The following is a 13,034-nucleotide window of genomic DNA, read 5'->3' as shown; positions in this document are numbered from 1 at the left end:
GAACGTAATCTGACTTTTTTCTTTGTCCATTTCTAATATTGTTTTTGTTGGCAAATTTGCAGTGATATATCTCACTTGTGATTATCTTTGAATTGTTTCAGCATGGGTACTTAGAAATTTCTGAGTTTGTGGCTTAATGTCTTTACACATTTTTGAAAATTGTGAGACACCACTTTTCCAAATATGACGTATTCCCCATTATCTATTTTTGCCCCTTCCAAGAATCCAATAAACATATATTGGACCTTCCTTTTTGCCATACCCTATATCTACATTTAAATTCATCTATTGTGTTTTTATTTTTAGTTCTCTTATTTCACAGTTCTGCAATATCGATTTAATTTCTTCTTACAGATTTTGGTTTCCTAATGAAATTCTTCATCTTGTCAATTATTTATTTACCATGTTAATCATACTTTTACTAAATGCTCACATTTGATAATGCCAATATCTACATTACCCATGAATCTTTTTTTCTGTGTATTTTTCCTCTTGTTTCTAGCTATGTAATGTCATTTCCAAATTCTCCTCAAGTCTTAACACCTTACTATTTTAGCCTGATTTTCTTCTGTTGGTACATGCTTCTCTTTGCCCAAGTGCCATCTAGGGCAGCCAGATCTCCTTTCTACAGATCAAATCCCTCAGTTCTAGCTAGGTTTCTTTTCTTTTTCCTTTGCTTTTCTGATCTCTTTTTTTGTATTTTTATAGTTGTTCTCATTGTTTTTGGTAGAAGCATTAGTACTCCATCATAATCAGAAACAGATTACCTTTTGCATATTTCTTAAGTGATAAAACACTATAATGTAATAAAATCATTTGTTAAATCGAAATATTTTTATTTTATTGAGAGTTACACAATTATAAAAAAACAATAGAAGAACTGAGACATTCCCTTATTTCATAGTGTTTAGAATATATAGGCAGTACTGATGCTTTTATGAAGAACACTTTTTAAATAGCAATTCTCTCATTTTTTATTTAACAAATTACTAGCAGGTGTCTACTGTAAATCTAACGCTATATTAGGTGCAGAAACCACAGGAGCAGGGTACATGTATACAATATATTGTTAAACATGTGAGTCACTATTTGGGTTCTGCTGCCATCAGCCAGCTTTGCTACAATGGGCAAGTTAATGTAGCTCTTTGAGTATGAGCTTCTGTTCACAGAAAATCAGGGTTGGATAAGACTGTTTCTAAGCTTTTTTTTTTCTCTTTTATAATCCCTCCTAGATTATAACATTCATGAAACCCAGGCTCAAGTTTATCAGTGCAACATCCAAAGTGTCTAAAATAATGCTCACACTTCAGTAAATATTACAGGATAAATTAAGGAGTATATATTTATATTCAGTGTTTTGTTAGTGGATTAATTTATATAATTATGTATATAGATTGCATACCTGCATCTTATCTCTGTAGTGTTTAAATATATCACTTTGCCTAGGCACAAAATTTCATCTTTTCTGTGTATGTATGCTGGTTTTCTCTTGTCTACTCTTCAGTCAGTTTATGTCATAATCCTTTTTAACTAATATTTTTGGTTCTTAAATTAATATCTATAGTTTTCAATTAACAACAAATTTTTAAAAATTCTTTATAGAATTTTTAAAAACTTCTAATCAAACTCTTTTAGGAAGCTTAATTATGGAAATATTCTTCCAAAAATGCAAACATTTTATAAGAAATCTTTTCGTATAGTAAAATTTAGCATACTTACATGTTATACAAAGAGTTTATTGTCAATATGTCTATATACCTTGCACTCGCGGTATTTTTCAAATATGGCTGATTATTAGCTTCAAAAGGACTGCCAACCACTTAAATTCCAACCAGCTGCTATGAAAAAAATAAGTATTAATGGACCTACCACACCTTCAGCCTCTTGTCTCCAGTCACTGTGCTTAGCTGCAGGATTCCCATTAACATTAATGGGAGTTCCATGCACATATCACCTGGAGAACAGCCCCCTGGATGTTTGATCATTATCTTCCTAGACAGGTAGGAATGGCATCAATCAGGTCTCCAGCTTAGTTTCACAGTGTGTACTATTAAAGGCAGCAAGGCAATAAAAACACAGCTTCTAATACTTTCTTTATAAAACAGTAAAAAACGTGCAGAACAACCAAGGGAGAAGATTTTAAAGCATACAAGAAGTACATGGTTTTCCTGCCTATCTTTCTATAATTACAAATGACCTAAAACTGAAGCATACACACTATTTCTTTTCTAAGACAGCCATAATGGGATAATAAAGACAAGCTTCATTATATAAAATGGATTTGATTTACTATAAAGTAGCAAATAGTGAAGAGACAGTAGAGTTTACATAGAAACTGTTGACCTGTTTTTTTTCTGTCATTTTCCTAACCATATCATTAATAAATCAAACACTTTCATGTAGTTAGAAAGAAAACAACATGCATGATTAATATTAATATGTAACATCCATAATGTTGCAAGGGACTTCATGAAATAAAGGCATGTTTTCAACTCAGATTTACTATATATGTGGTAAATTGGGTGCACCAATGTGGTGAAAATGAAATAATGAAAAGAGAAATGCTGGTAAGACCTGGGGTAAAGAGATCACAGTTTGTCTTTGGGACTGTAATTTTACTAACTGTATAAACTTGAATAAATTATCTAATCCTTTGAAATCACTTTTGCTTTTGTAAAGTGAACCTAAAACACCTACATTATAGACTAATTAGGAGGTTCATAGGAGATGTACAGCATAGTCCAAGGCAACTAGTAAATGCTTATAAAACAGAGTAATTATTTCTCTATGTGTATGTACAGTTATAACCTCCAAAATGTAGTAGGATATCATAGAACAAGCATTAGAAGTAGACAGACAGGATCCCACACGTGTCATAAATCAGGATCATAACTACTATGATCCTGGGCGAATATTTTAAAAAATATATATATTTAATATACTTTTTCTAAATATATACGTGTATGCATATATATAGACATACATGCATATGCATAATGCATATACACATATTCAAATATATAAATATATTTAGCTATATACAATTTTATTACCAGCTTAGCTCTAATGAATTACAATTTTAACTTTATATCTGAGTTCAGCAAAATGGTTCAGCAGCTACATTTGGAGCCACAATTTCAATATATGGTCTTATATAAGGCTTATTTTAAGGATCCTAAGCCAGAGGCAAGAGGCTTTAAGGCCTCATTGTTATCCACTGATGCCTGGCTCTTGCTGAACCTTCCATGTGTGCTATCTACCAGTAGTTCTTGGCTACCTATCATGCACAGAGCTTGGAGGTTCTATTCTCAGGAAATTCTCACCTTTTTGGGGCCTTCCTTAGTACTCCAGTTTTATATAAATGATCAACTGCAATTCAGGACTTACATAGAACATGGAGTTCTTTATATTTTAAAATATCTGACTTAACTGAATCTTGCCTATTATCCTATCATTCTATAAAATTTAGTAAGATTTTATATATAATTTAATATTCTATAACATGTAGTTATATTTTATAAAAAATAGGATTGTAACCAGGCTTGGGCTGTGTCTGCCCTAGAGACTGGGCAAATTCCCATGACACCATAAGGAGGACTGGCTGAAAAGTAGAGGATGAAAATAAATGGAGAGCAGACTCATTTGTGTGTAGAGCAATCTATCTCTGCTAATGCAGTCCTATGCATTGTTATGATCAGTCTTCAGCAAAGTCCACATGGGAGATACTATTATCTCCCACATGGGAGTTTTACAGAAAAATCAGAAATCGAGACTCAGTAAAGTTAAGTTACTCGTCCAAGAAAACACTGCTATTGAGTGGGAAAATCATTACTCGATGACTTTGACCTTCTAGAAATTTTTATTCTTATTGAATGCAGCTGTTGGATAGCCTGTCTTTAAATGAACAAGGTAGAATAAAGTGAAAATTGATTTCAATGGCACCGTGTCTAACACCAGAATCTACATGACCAGTTCACAGACTTGAGCATTAGAACGTCTAGAAATTAACTCCTTTTGTTGCTGGTGATCTTTTTCAAGACCAGCACTAAGCCCTATGAGAGATAGCTAAGGCAGGGGGAAACTTATTCCTGTGTTAGGATGGATCTCTAGGTTCAATTCCCAACTTGATCACTTACCAGTTGTATAAGTATACAACTGTATAAACTTATGTAGTTTTTAACAACTAGGAAGTTCAGATTTTTCAATTGTAAGTTGGGAATAAAGAAAGTCTTTACTCAACAGTATTTTTATAAAGATTAAACAAAAAAATGTATTTGGAGGTGTTTTTTCAAATCATAAATACAAATCCATGGTTATTATCATTTTTATTCTTAAGTAACTTTAAAATAAGTGATATAAGTAGCATTAAAATTCTTACCTGTCTCCCACATCTGGAGTGTTTTCATGTCTAAGATTCATATAATTAAAGTTGCTATTTTGGAACAGGCATTATAAATTAATAAAGCTCTTATAAAAGGAATATTTTTTCACAAAGTTCAATTTAATTGAACCACTAATATAGCTATAGGTTAAGTTTATTAGATTAAGCCTTGTTGCCTATTAGGAAATAGATCCCCAAGTGACAGGAACAAATTTCTTCAAATAGTGCTCTTTAGTTTTTTGTGTAAAGTCATATAGACAAGATTATTTCTAGTGGTAGCAAGCAGATGGCTGAGTGATGATATGTGGGTATGTAAGTTCTGGGTAAAATGTCAGGTCATTCAAGCCTGGGCTCTCAGAAAACATATTCTTAGAGTGAGCTTTAGTTTTCAACACTGGGAACTTAGCTCTTACAACATTGGCTCCAGGCATTTTTTTAAGTATTAATTGAGAACACATAGTGAATCCTTTATCGTATGTCTAAAAGCATTGACTTGCATCTACTCCACCCAAAGCTATCTCTCTAGCAGGAGTCCATAAATTCTAAATCATCACATTCCACATGGGTAATTCAGTTAGCCTTTGGAATGGACTCTTAACAAATGCTCCACAAACGTTCAAAAATGTTAAAGTAAGTAAGAAAGGATGTTCACAAATGAGGTGGATAGATAAAAATGATGAAATATGGATGATGACAGCAAAGATATTTCTATTACTAAATTCAAGAGACTACTGAAAACAGAACTCCTCAAAAGTAGAAAAATACTATTAAACTATTTTAGCAGAGGTTGGCAGCCTACTATTTTATCCCAAGATTTACAGTAGATGAGAAACACTGAAATGGAAAGTATTCTTCATATATTAAAATAATATGTAATCCAAAATGGTGTAACAGAAGGAATGTAGACCATAATGGTAAAAATCTTGGGCACTGGAGCCAACCCTCCTTGTAGAAATCCTAGCTCAACTACTAACTACCAAGGTAAACTTAACATCTCCATCCCTTGGTTCTTTTTGTTGTTGTTGTTGTTGTTGTTGTTGTTTAAGCTTTAGAATGGTGATAACAGTGGCATCTACTTCACAGTGTCATTGTTAGGCTTAAATAAATATTACATACAAAGGGCTCAAAACAGTGTCTGACACATACTACATATTCAATAGTTATTATTAATAATCATATTATAAAACACAAAAAAGTTTATTCATCCAAATTTGTGCGTATGCTTATTTGATAATTTTTTTTTCTTTTTTTCTTTTTCTTTCTTTTTTTTTTTTTGAGATGAAGTCTCGTTCTGTCGCCTAGGCTGGAGTGCAGTGGTGCAATCTCAGCTCACTGCAGTCTCTGCCTCCCAGATTCAAGCAATTCTCTACCTCAGTCTCCTGAGTACCTGGGATTACAGGCGCCCACCACCACACCTGGCTAATTTTTGTATTTTTAGTAAAGACGGAGTTTCACCATTTGACCAGGGTGGTCTTGAACTCTTGAACTCGTGATCCACCCACCTCAGCCTCCCAAAGTGCTGGGATTACAGGAGTGACCCACCGCGCCCGGCCTATTTGACAATTTTTATAACACTTTCCAAGCTTCATATGGGAACACAAAGGGGGCTTAGTGGGTAAACCAGCAATAAACATGTAATTAAATAAGTGTTGTTGTAATCAGTAAGTAAAGCCTAAAGGAGGACAAGAAGTGGGAGCTGATTAGGGAAAGTGGCCAAAGAAAGCCCTTCTGAAGCAGTGACATTTAAGCCAGAACTCAATAATGAGAAGGGGAAAGCCTCGGGGGAAGATCTCTTTTAGGTAGAGGGGACAAGGGAATGGGCCCTGAAGTGGAAAAATCTAATGAGTTGTCCCTCTTTAGTTGTACTGGAAAATGTTTAATCAAGTTTTGTGGATGTATATATTTTTAACTTGAAATATAAAACACTGCCTTAGAGAAAAATCCGAATAAAAATCTGCACTTCTATGGGATGTTTAACAAATCGAATATTCTCTCTCCTGTGTGCAATTTCTGTGGCTTGGGGTCAGGTTCTTGCCTGTGGAAGTGGAGAGGAACATGTGAATCTGCTACAGTAAAGGAGGCTTCTCCCCATTTGAAACAAATATTGTAATGAAGGGTGCCATTCTGTTCTTTCCCACAGGCTTATGGGAAAGAAATACTATCAACTTAAACACAAAAGCATAAAATACATAATATTGCATTGTGGCATCTAAGTGATTAATTTGAATAACATTTCTCATTCTTTAGTCTTTTGGAAAAGTTATGTAAGAAATGCAGGCAACTTTAAAAAAAATTAAATGGAGTTTCTCTCCAAACAATAGCACAAGACTAAAATCATTCCAGATAGGAGTATTTGGCTATTTTTAGAGCATTTCCCAGTGAAGATTAATAGAGTTAAGGTTGTTTTGAAGACCAACAGTTACAGTATTTCTTTATTTCTTTAATTCTAGTATCTTAGTTCCTCATCCCAGGACTATTACCTGAGATTTCTTTGACACATGCAGTAGGACTAAAGTTGGAAGTCTTCTGAGGAAGGCCCTTATCATCTTCTGAATGTGTCCCAGGAGTTGTCAGGACAAGAGGAGCCTAATATGATAATTTTGCATATCATATTTGCTTAATTTGAGCATTAAAACCCATAATTCTATCTGGTTTTCTCAACAGCTTATGAAATAGACATTATTATTCCCATTCTATAGGTGATGAAATTGAGGCTCAAGGAGGTCACACAATTTACCCAACTTTACATATCTTGATAATTGCAAGTGAGTCATAAGCCTGTAGAGTTAGATGCTGTGCTTTGTTCACTATATGACTACCTTAAACAATAATAATATCTTATATGAGTACTATGCTTCACCATTTTCAACGTGCTTTTACAAACATAATTTGATCATTATAACCTTATAAAGTAAGCCTGACAGTGTTAGCTACTTATATACCTGAGAGTATTTAGGCCCAGAGAGATTAACCACCTGGGTGCCTATTTTGGAGCTTTGTCATACCTAAAAAACACGTGTTACTTCTGCACGCAGAATGTTCTTTTAGAGAATGCAATCGTACTGGGTTTTCAGACCTGGCCTGAGATGAAGCTTGTCTCTACCACTCTACTAGGTCCCTTTCTCCACTAATCTCACTTGTATGACTTCAGCACACTCTGACACATGTCTGATTTCCCCTCTGCAGTATCCTCTCAACCAGCAGTGTCGTGAGCTGTTTCCAGAATGGGGGAGAAAAGCTCAATGGCCAGTTAATGTTTGAAAAATTCTTCACACTATAGCTCCAGTTTTGACACTACAATTTACTTCCACATACTAAAGGTTCTGAGAAGCACTGTACACTAGAAACCTGTGTATATTCACCTAAATAGCACATTTAAATCTAAGCAACTTTCAGAACAGCTTTTTAACATGTTGAACCTGATTAGTAACATATGCAACAATGCACTATATTCCAGATGTAGAAGGTTGAAGAATGATAGTGATGAAAACGAGACCACTGCAAATGAAATAAGTAATGAGCTACAAACAGAAAAGGTTCATTGTAGCAGAGATTTGAGTTCCCAATGCTTTTCTGTCACCTTAGCATAGTTCTGCATATAGGAATACAAAGGTGAGGTAACCATTTCTGAAAATAATGTTTGGACTTTATGAGGGCAGTTATAGAATTGTATACTATTTTGCTTTGTGTTAAACAATATTACAAGTGGCCACACAAAAAAATCATGTGAGAGAACAGCTAATTTAGAATGTTAATATGTTGAGGTATAATTGGCCATATCTCTAAGGAAGCCTTTTTTCTTCCTTTCCTTCACTCTTAACTTTCCCCTCTCCCTTCTTCCTTCTTTTCTTCCTTTCTTTCTTGTTCTTTCTTACATTTTTGTAATATAGTTGCTAATATAAAAGGGAAATCCTCCAAACTGAATTTATTTATTGATCCAACCATTTGTATATTTCCTAAAAATCATGGTAACCTGCAAAATTCAACTGAACTCCATCCATATCTCAAGAAATGTAATTATAATAGTGAACCACAAGAGACCTTAGTTATTACAGGGATTTATGATGAAAGTAACTAATGAACAAAGGCAGAGCATAATTTATAAAATTGGCCAACCTGGAATAAGTGAGAAAGCCACTCATCCCCATCACCAATGCACCTCTCTTAGTAACTGCTACTGTCTCATATTTTATAAAGAAAAAATAATATTCTTCCTACACAAAGCTTAAAGCAAAATCCCATTTAGGAACATATACTAACAATTTGCTGGATTGATCCCAATTTTTCTAAAATTTTCAATCCTCTAATTTTAATGAAGTTATTAAAGGGACGTACAAATAATTGAATCAAAAAATAATGAACTATTGATTCTTTCGTTGTGAATTCATTCCACTCCTTGACATATACTTTGAGGCCACAGTGCATTATATGAGCAAATTATAGTACATGAAGCTGAATTTGAAGAAGAAATGACAGCTATGATTTTCTCATTAAAATCAGCCTAAAACAATGTTTGCATTCAGAATTAACCAAGCATTTTCAATATGTCTTAATTTTCTAATACTGACTGCCACTGGAAATCTATACAGTACATAAGCTAGAAACCCCTCACTGTCACTCAGAATTTTTGCAACCTTTCCTTAATGATTTTAAACAAACACACATAATTAAAAATTAAAAATATGCAGAGGAAAATACAAAATTGTCACCAAAGTTATAGAATTTTCTCCTATCTTTGTGTTCTTTTGTGGATTCAGTGAGAACAAATGAATAAAAGGGAAATGTATATTCTTTAATCCTTTACTCATATGTTGACAATGTTTGAAGCAAGCTGCTCAATTCAATTTATTGCTTAATTTTATATTATGCATTTGGCCTAGCATATACCTGGGAAATCTCTCTGGCCATTTCTGCTGATATTTGCAGGAAACCAAACTATATATGCACTTAAAAGGCAGAATCCAAAAGTATATTGATTATCTTTGTGTGTGTGTGTGCCATTTACTACTCTGCGTGTAGGGGGACAATACCCTTTGAATGAGATATTTTTCTTCTTTCCTCTTTCTTACTACAACCATCTAAACTTTCCTAAATATCAAAAGAGCCCAGAAGCATACCTGAAATAAAAACTGTTTTCCTTTATGTAATTATCAAGGGGCTTTTAGAGTATCTTTCCCCAGTGATTACAGGGTATTTCCACATAGGCTGTCATTTTAAGGTGAAAAATTCGCAAGGATAGTCACACCATCTGTCATCAACTGGGTTCCCTGACACCCAGAGCTGCTCTGAAATGGCCAGCGGCTTCATGCATAACAAAGACCTTGCCCCTTGGCATTGTTTATTCCTTGACCTGTGCAGAGAGTCCTTCAAAAGGGGCTTTACTGAAACCATTTCAGGGTTGCTTTCCAGGGGCAGGATTTTCTAAAGAGAAAAATTATGTATGCATATAGAAAGTTTGAAATGCTCTGGCCTTAAAACTAAACAAATAGAATAAACCCCAGAAGAATTTTGTTCTTACATTTGTTTCTGTGATCCCTGAATGAACACTTACTTAGCATTATTTTTATCCTTTTTGCTTTTGAAAGTTTCTTTAAGATATAATTTAGGTGTTAAGCAAGCCATACATAAAGATCTGAGTGTTAAATGTAACTGGACCATTGAAATACAGAAGCTGTGCCATAATAACTGAAAAATACACCTTCGAACCAACAAAACCCCAGTGCCTCTCCCCATGGAAGTCACAGACAAGCTATTCTTACTGCCATGTCAAGCACCACTTACGACTTACAAATACAATACAGTACAATCACACTGTAGGTCACTTCTGCCCAAAGAAGGATTACAGCTGTAGCTCACAATATTTATGAAAGAAACACACGCACTCACAAAGAGAAAATGTCAACTATTGTAAAACATTTTTACTAAGAAATGTCTACTCTCATACACCTGACATATAAAGACATAAGCTGAAGCTACCTCTCTTTCAATTTGCATGGCTGCAAAATATGTGTTCCTCAACTTATGGAAATCTAAGTTAGCGTTCTTATAAAAGACTGAGACTTGAAAATTAGGCAGATCATTGTTAAAAGAAGCTGCAGCCATTTCTAGGAATGAATGAATAAACACAAAAGGATATTCTCTCTGTCAACATAATTAATGGCAAGATTTTATGAGCTTCATTTAGTCCCTAAGACATAGTTATATACAATACACGGAGTGTGTGTTTATGTGCACATAGTATAAATATGTAAAAGTCACATCATTAAATCTTTTATTTGTCTTTATTCATAATACACAAAGCTGTTTTTAAATTATTTAAAGATCTATTCTCTCTTCCATATACATTAATACTAATAAGAGTTGCCGTCAACATCAAAGGGAAGCTAGACCCCTAATTAGAGTTCCAATCTGCTCTGAGAGTTGCTTTGCAGAGAGAACAAATATGAAATAAGTTGAGCATTAGGGAAACTAATAATCAGTCCTCATTCTCAACTTCTGATTATTGTAAGAATCCGGTGATTTCTTAGCAGTAAAATATACTCATATTCCATCACAATTTATAAATGTAAAAATTCCTAATGAACAATTTCCAAGGAAAAAGATAATAGTTAAAACATAAATATGTCATGTCTCCATATGTTAGGATATGAGACAGTTACAATAGCTCCAGGAATTTCAAGTAAATTTAGAATTTAGAATTTTTGATATTGCCTGACTTGCTTTAACCCTGTTGGGTTAAATCCTTTTGGGTTTTGATCATATGCATGTGGTCTTTCAAAGGGCAAATTCTCTATTGGAAATTTTCTGATTACCTATGAGAGTAGTATTGAAATGTCAGCCATTTATTAAACAAATATTTGGTGAGAAGCCTCTATGTACCATAAATTGTGTTAGTTGCTATAAACATAAAAACCAAAAAACAGTTGTTATCCTGTTGTTGCTAAATGGCTAAAGCAGGAAACAACTAGATAGACATAATGTCGAGTATATGACAAAAGCTATTTCTAAATATCAGAGTAATATATGCAAATGTTTAAGGATCTCAAATGGAAAGAAAAATGTATCTTACAACTTTAATTTGACTGCTACTTTAATTTTCCTGTCCTGGATAGTCTTTAGAAATTATCACTATGAAAAATTTCATACATATACAAAAAAGACAGACTAGCATAACGGATTCACATATGTGTATCATCAGTTTCATTAATTATCAACTAATGGCAATCTTGTTTATCTCTATCTTCTTTCATGTTGTTTTAAAGAAAATTCCAGGCACCCTATTATTCCATTTATAAATATCTCAGTATATATCTGTGAAAAAGAACCACAATGTTATCACACTTAAAATTAATAATAATTCATGAATATTATCAAATAGCTGATGAGGGCACAAATGAAATGGATTTTCAAATATCATACTAAATTTTTAAAAATAAGGATAAAATAAGACTGACATACTTTTAATCTATAGGTTCTCTCTTCTTCTCTACCTTCTGTTTTTACTGCTCTCAATTTATTACTTGAAGAAACTGGATAATTTTATTCTATAGATTTTCCCACAGATGCAATTTCGCTAATTGCACTTTTGTGGTCATTTTTGGAATTACTAGGGTCACAATAATTATTATGAAGAGTATTTTTTTTTTTTTTTGAGATGGAGTCTCGCCCTGTCGCCCAGGCTGGAGTGCAGTGGCCAGATCTCAGCTCACTGCAAGCTCCGCCTCCCGGGTTTACGCCATTCTCCTGCCTCAGCCTCCCGAGTAGCTGGGACTACAGGCGCCCGCCACCTCGCCCAGCTAGTTTTTTGTATTTTTTAGTAGAAACGGGGTTTCACCGTGTTAGCCAGGATGGTCTCGATCTCCTGACCGAGTGATCCACCCGTCTCGGCCTCCCAAAGTGCTAGGATTACAGGCTTGAGCCACCGTGCCTGGTCTATGAAAAGTATTAACTAAATGAAACAATTTCATCTATCTATCTATCTATCTATCTATCTATCTATTTATCTATCTAGCTTGCCTTTCTAGCCTGGAATATTTGATTACAGAAAATTTGTCTCTACAAAAGAATGACACCTAATAAATGCAGAATAAATTGAAGAATTAGAAAAAAATCACCATTTTGAAACCTCTATTCAAATGATGTATCTAAGTTGCAATCATCAATGGCTGTTAAACTCATTATGTGAGAAGTTAATCATTGGATGAGGTTGACAACATGTGAACTCACTGATTAATAGTAACATGATCAAACTGGGATGGTAAGAAATTTCATGCCTCGTGATGTGATACAAGGAATCACAGAGCATTATCCATGAACTACTGTGGTCAATAAACAATTTACCATGTTGAATCCAGTCTCTAGACTGACTACCATTTTACAGGAAACATGGGGTATAGTAGAGCATGTTAAATGACATCATAAAGAGGCCATAAGCATGTCCAGAATATGTAGAATGTTAAAAAAAAAAAAAAAAGCCAGTTTTCAAAGAAATGAATGCTTTGAAACATAGTAGGGGAGGAATAACTGCTACATATTAAAATATACTTAAGAGGTGAGTGAACAAAAAAAATGTAAGAATATTGAGAGATACTAATTCAAGTGAATTAACATTTATTGAATCAAGATGAAAAAGTAAAAATATACTTTGAGACAA

The sequence above is a fragment of the Colobus angolensis genome, unplaced genomic scaffold, assembly GCF_000951035.1.
Source record: "Colobus angolensis palliatus isolate OR3802 unplaced genomic scaffold, Cang.pa_1.0 Scaffold92, whole genome shotgun sequence".
Taxonomy (NCBI): Eukaryota; Metazoa; Chordata; class Mammalia; order Primates; family Cercopithecidae; genus Colobus; species Colobus angolensis.
This window is presented reverse-complemented; position numbering follows the sequence as displayed.